This window comes from Podarcis raffonei, chromosome 11, assembly GCF_027172205.1.
Source record: "Podarcis raffonei isolate rPodRaf1 chromosome 11, rPodRaf1.pri, whole genome shotgun sequence".
NCBI classification, from domain to species: Eukaryota; Metazoa; Chordata; class Lepidosauria; order Squamata; family Lacertidae; genus Podarcis; species Podarcis raffonei.
Window position 1 is genome coordinate 29,179,227 of NC_070612.1, and position 6,000 is coordinate 29,185,226.

General features: G+C 46.6%; 1 protein-coding gene across 3 annotated transcripts in view; it reads right to left on the reverse strand.

The window, feature by feature from the left end:
* SV2C (synaptic vesicle glycoprotein 2C) overlaps nucleotides 1-5,455 on the reverse strand; it is a 93,667-nt gene extending 88,212 nt beyond the window's left edge. For 2 of the 3 annotated variants that reach the window (XM_053407675.1, XM_053407673.1), the window contains exon 1: nucleotides 4,988-5,453. The gene's annotated coding sequence lies outside the window, so the exon portion shown is untranslated. Of the gene's footprint in view, nucleotides 1-4,987 lie in introns of all 3 variants that reach the window. The other variant, XM_053407674.1, reaches the window with a different exon arrangement.
* Between the last annotated feature and the right edge of the window lie 545 nt (nucleotides 5,456-6,000).

Genomic DNA, 6,000 nt, shown 5'->3' on the forward strand with positions numbered 1-6,000 from the left:
CACCAGTACATTGAATTATGAGCACAGGACCACCACAGCTTTTTCATATGGTTTGCAGGAAATGTTGCCAAACCAATTGCAAGCTTTTTTTTTTAACGTTAAGATCAAAATATTTTATTGGTTCTCTTTTGTTGTACCTATTACATAAATGAACAGTATCTCAGTAAAAAGATGATGAAAGGGGGAGTTTTTTGTTGATAGAATAGACTCCTCCCTGCGAAAAAACCCCCTCAAATTCAAGATTAGAAGTTCTCAAGTCCTTCAATTAACTGTTGTCCTATATTACAATAGGCCTTAAAAAGCAACACAATAGATTCAAGAAGTTCTTACACTTCATCTGTTTTTTTGTTTTTCCACTAGCAAGAAATAATGCAATAATCTTATGGCTGCTTTCTCCCATCTATTCACTTGCTGAAGGTTCCCTACCTTCCCAGGTTAGGTGAATGGCAACTGATGATCAGTGACATGACTTTGTCAGTGGTGGCACCCAGGCTTTGAAACTGCTTCCCCAGAGCAAAGTATTGACTTTACTGTCAATGCAACATTAAATCAATGTGTCTGTCACCTTTGGGGATGGAAAATCAAAATGCCCTTTGATTACCATTTCCTTGCTGCTGCTTAATTTTATTTGATATTTTAGTCTGGTTTATTGCATTTTATACTTTCACCCGGCCATCTTGGATACCCAAAGTAAAAAGGTAGGAAAGGAAAAAATTAAACAAAATTTTAAAAATTGTATCAGAGTAAAACAATTTTTTTTATTTCTGTGGACTCCACTTCAGAAATCAGAAAGGACCTTCCAAATCCATATGGCATTGCTTTTCGTTAATTTCATTCCCCCTTCCCAAAAAGCCATTTATAAGTCATAAAAATCCAATATCCTATCGCTTTCTGTTTCTAAAGAATGTGTTTCTAGGCCCTATGAATGCAAACCTAAGGCTGGAATTGTATGATCACAATCTTAGACCTGCTGGAGATGCTTATTAGGATCTCAAGATGATGACATTTTATCACAGAGTACACAATATACAGTACCTCCTTAATACTGAGTGTTCTAGCTTATGATGCGTATGAAATCATTCCTGTAGACTGACAAAAAAAATACTGTAAAACCTCTGATGACCCCCCCACCTTTGCATATAATGTTGTTCTCTTACATATAGCTTCACCTATACATTTGCAGCTATTCTTTGGTGAAGAACAAAGTGAATGTTTTCTTTAAGAGTTTACACTACAGTAATTTCAAATAGGCTGTCAAAATGTTAACTACCACAAGATTCTATGCATTTGATAGTCTGACATTTGATAAAGCTAGATTGTGCATAAAATTTAAAATTATATGCAGAAATGGGCAAAACGTAATTTTAAATAATTATTTGTCATGCACAGTTTTTATAAAATACCATCTGAAATCCTGTCTCCATATTCCAACTTTAGTCCTAAAGTAGGATTTTGTTTTCAGAAAAATGCATCTTTCATCTTAAAAGGAAAGCCTAGCACACAATTTTGCATTGTTCTTGGTGCCCTCCAGCACATAAGCTCAAAATATCCAATGCACTTTGACAATAAAAATGTATTTTGACCTAGTACGTTACAGATAAACACTCAATAAAATTAAAATACAAACACAACTGCTGTGACATTTTAAACTTATTCTTGATCTGTTCTAGTACATTAAACACTTTGTGCTACATAACACCAAGAGAGCAGCTGGTACGAGCTCCCTTTCATGTTTGCAAATTAATTTAACCTAATGGATGTGTTTTCGATTAAGCATGCATTGATATTCGGTTTTTTATAGGCATGATCGTAGAGTTCTCCTGCAAGATTTTGTCAGTGTAAGCGGCTTGCTGGGCGGGAAAGGAGCAATCCTAAGCGTATTCAATGAGGTTCTCTGTTAAAGTAAACAATGGTTAGGATCAGGCTGTTTTGCAAGGTTCTCACACTTCCTTGGAACTAAATTCTATTGAATCAGTCAGGCTTTCTTCCAGTTAAGATTTGTTAAGGACTGGATTTAAAAAATTAACGCATCTTTTTATTTTGTTTTAAAGTGGTACAATTCTATTGATATTTATATTGGACAGAAGCTCCACCCTGCTTCTAGTAAGGTCAATTTTTCACGACTAGTAGACATTTCATGAGCAGGTTCCCTTATTACATTTTGAACGATAAGCTGATTTTCAGCTCATATTTTTTTAAACAAACAATTTAATATATCCTACATGCCTACGTTTTAAATATGACGCATTTATCAACCTTCCGATCGCTCTTATCACATGCCATTTATTACATCTGCAATCAATGTCCGGTCCATAATGCAGCCAAAGGCTGCCCAAGATGCTTTTGTCCTTTCTTTCTCTTTCCTAATCTATTTGTTCAAAATCAAGGGGAATGCATCACATGTTCGTTCTAGAATGCTGTCTTTTAAAATGGGTTTTGAAATATATAAAAAGAAAGCACTTGGTGTAAACCTAATTTAGAGCTACTCTTCATGCTTGAGAATAGAATTGCTTTCTACGTGCTTACTGATGCTATAGATTAGCTTTATTAAATTAATATACATGAAAAGTAACTGTAGGAGCGTCCAACCTTATGCTTCTTTTCCCACAAAATGTTATTTCAGACACACCAGCACTCATGAGAACTACTTGCAAAGTTATTTGACAAAATGTAACTTTATTATATTATCATACATAATAAAAATCACTTTAAATGTTTAGAAAGGCTTCAGAATTTCGTGGGCCAAAATTCTGAGATAAGCAAGATTTTATGACATATTTAAATGAGAATGAAAGCTTTTTAAAAAAATGTCATAAGTCTTATTTTCCAAGTTTACTTGCATTCTTATTTTCGGCGTTGCGTTTGCTATAGTAGAATCTGAGTGGTTCTTTTATGGAAGCAGTCATTCATATCACCCAGCACAAAACAAATTAAAATCAAAACACACAAATAGTGGACCTGTTATATGTATTATCTTTTTTTCTGGTAGATAGGGCTTCCCAACAAATACGCAAATAATTTTCAATAATTCTTGGAGGGTGGAAAAATACAGGCTTTCTTCAGTAGCTTCTTTAAAAAAAAATGAAGCATGTTGATTCTTTTCTAAATTCCATTTACAGCCCTGTAGTGCTTCTAAATCACATCTGGGTACCATCTCTCTCTCTCTCAAAACACACACAGAGAGAGAGAGGATCATATGCACACATCTAGTTGTTGTCAGCTCCCTGCACTGCAGTACAATGCAGCCCAATACAGGTAGGGCACTAGGAGCTAGATGGAGACTTCTCTCCGCATTCTGCCCCTTCTAGGACCATCACTCATAGCTTATTTGGAGGGGGGAGCGAGGGCTTGCAGGCTGAGAAGGGGAACGCACCCCACAGCTCCATACAACTCTACAGAACATTGGATTCCACAGGAATATGAAGCCACAGGAAGCCATAATTATCAGCATCATACCCTGATGCGGGAAAGAGTCCCGGGTGCTATAGCTCACCAAAGGCCAAAGTATCTCAACGTGGCTTGGCAGAAACAAGGCGGCGAGCTCTTTATTCTGCATGCCTTCCCCCCCCGCACCCGGTCCACCCCACACACCCCGTTTTCTGCTCACATGTCCAAGAGGCAACCCCCAGTAAGCCCACCCACCCCGACCACCGTCAGCATCCAGCCATTCGTTTCGCGCTCCCCAGGCGCGCGCGAGGGGGGGATTCCCAGCAGCGACTCCGGGGAGACGCACGCGCCGAGCTGGAGCACACACGCGCCTCCAGCCCCCTCGAAGTCCCCGGGTATGCTGAGTCAGCTTCGCCGGCCCCCACCTGACGACGGTCCCTCTTTGCCCGGGGGCTGCAGACCCGCACGCCGGAGAGGAAAGGGAGGGCGGATGGGGGGGCGGGTAAGGAAAGAGATGGGAAAGAGAGAGCAAGGCTCCGGGACGGGATTCCCTCAACGGCCAGCTGCTCGTTCCATTTCGCCCAAGTATGCGGCGATTTAAACAACAACAATGCCCTTTTCCTTAAAGTCTTTTCGGATCCTGGCGCCTAACCAACCCCCCAAGAACTATGCAAGCTTCGGAAGGAGGGGGAAAGAATCTTGCACATTCATCCTACGGGAAGCAAGTGCCCAGGTTGTTATTTCCCCCCTAATGCACTTTGCAACGCCTCGTGGCTTTTCCCGACGCATCGCACTGCAAGAAGTCTTTTTTGCAGCCGGCATGGATGCACGCTGCACCTTTTGCATTTCCCCGCGTTCGAGGCTTCCCCGCCACTACCTCCCGCATCTGCCTTCTGCAAACACTTTCTCCCACCTCGGAGCAGCCTTTGCGCGCCTCCCCTCCCCTCCCCTCCCCACGAAGTTCTCGTGGGGTTTTTATTTGAGGGCAGAAGGCGTCAGAAAAGAAGGGGAAAGGGAGCCTGACTAGGGAGACTGGAGAGACAACGACTCAGTGGTGTAGCGTGGGTTGTCAGCACCCGGGGCAAGGCAAGTAATTTGCGCCCCCTAACCCGTGGATTTGCGCCCCCTAACCCTAACCCCCAGATGTTGCGCCCGGTGAGGCCGCCCCCCCTGCACCCCCCACGCTACGCCACTGCAACAACTGCAGGGTGGCAGGGAGGGTCCTGCAGGATGATCCTGGCAGGGTCCCGCGCCAAGCTGAGGGAGGGGCTTTCCCCCTCGGGGCCCCCGTGACGTGGTCCCCCAAAGGGCTGCGATCCTATTGCGCCCGCTTCCTTCCGAGTAAGCGCGCCTAAGCTGAGGCTGCGAAGCCGACGCCCGCTCCTCCGAGGCGTAAAGGTCCCGCGGAACTCGGCAGAACTTCTGCTTCCCGGAGGGGTCGCCGCTTCCCGCCATCTTGTCCCGCCGCCAAAGCGGCCCCGTTCCCGCCACAAGCGGAAAGTTCGACGCCTCAGAGGCGGCTGCAGCCCCAACCGTGAGGTGGAAAAAGTTCCTCGGGACTGCGAGCAGTTCCCGAAAAAGGGAAGCCTCGCTCACTTACCGGCTGGAATTGCAGCCCGCAGCCGCCTCCCTCGCTTCCCGTCGCCGCTCCGAGCGCGGCGTGGTAAGCGCTGCTGCGGCTCCACGGAGGTGGCGGCGTCTGGTGGTGTTTCCCCCCCGCACTCAGTCCCGACGCACCGCGCCCGCCCTCTGCTCCTCTCTCCTGAGGCAGGAGCGCGAGGCGTGACAAGAGCCCGAGGAGGAGGAGGGAGGCGGGAAAGTGGCTGTGCGCGCGGGCTCCCCGGCGCAGCGCGCGCTGCCTCTTGCTGCAGTGCCGAAGAGCGCCTGGCGAGAGGGAGAGTCACGGCGAGGGCGGGATGCAGGCAGGCGACGCACCGTCAAGAATCGGAGGCGTGGGCGGGGTGCGACGGCTGGGCAAGCCCATTCTCCCTTGCCTGGAGAAAGCAGCGGGGAAGGAGGAGAGGGAGGGAGGGAGGGCGCCGGCGGAGAAGCCGGGCGAAACCAGCCTAGCGCGCGGCGGGCAAGAAGACCATTTCCCGAGAAAGGCGAGGGAACGCAGCCAGGCAAATGCAGTGTCCATTCTTGCCGCGCGCAAGCCGCGAAATAACTCGGACTGGCATAGTCCAAAGCTTTTGAATGGGGCTCTATTGACAGATTTGAGTACAGTACTCCTTGCGGTCGAGCCAAGCGTTATACTATGTATGGCATCCACAGGGTGTGACTGTGACTTTAATGACAACACATGTGCTGCTTTGATGGTCAAGGCATGGAGTTGGGGAGCTAGCTGCCGGGGTGGGGCGCTAAACGGGGCTCTGCCCCCTCTCCGCCCTGTATTTCTTCCGAGCCTCGATCTGAAGCACCGTGACACAGTTAAGGATGCAACAGGTGAAGCTTGACGTATGATTTTTCAGACGGAACAGCTGTCCTAGTCTGCTGCAGATAGAACAGCAGAGTCTTGTGGCACCTTGAAGACGAAATCTTATGCCACCGTACATTTTAGAGGGTGATCAGGTGTTTATGCAAAAAAAAAACTAGACTTGCAACTGATTTTAA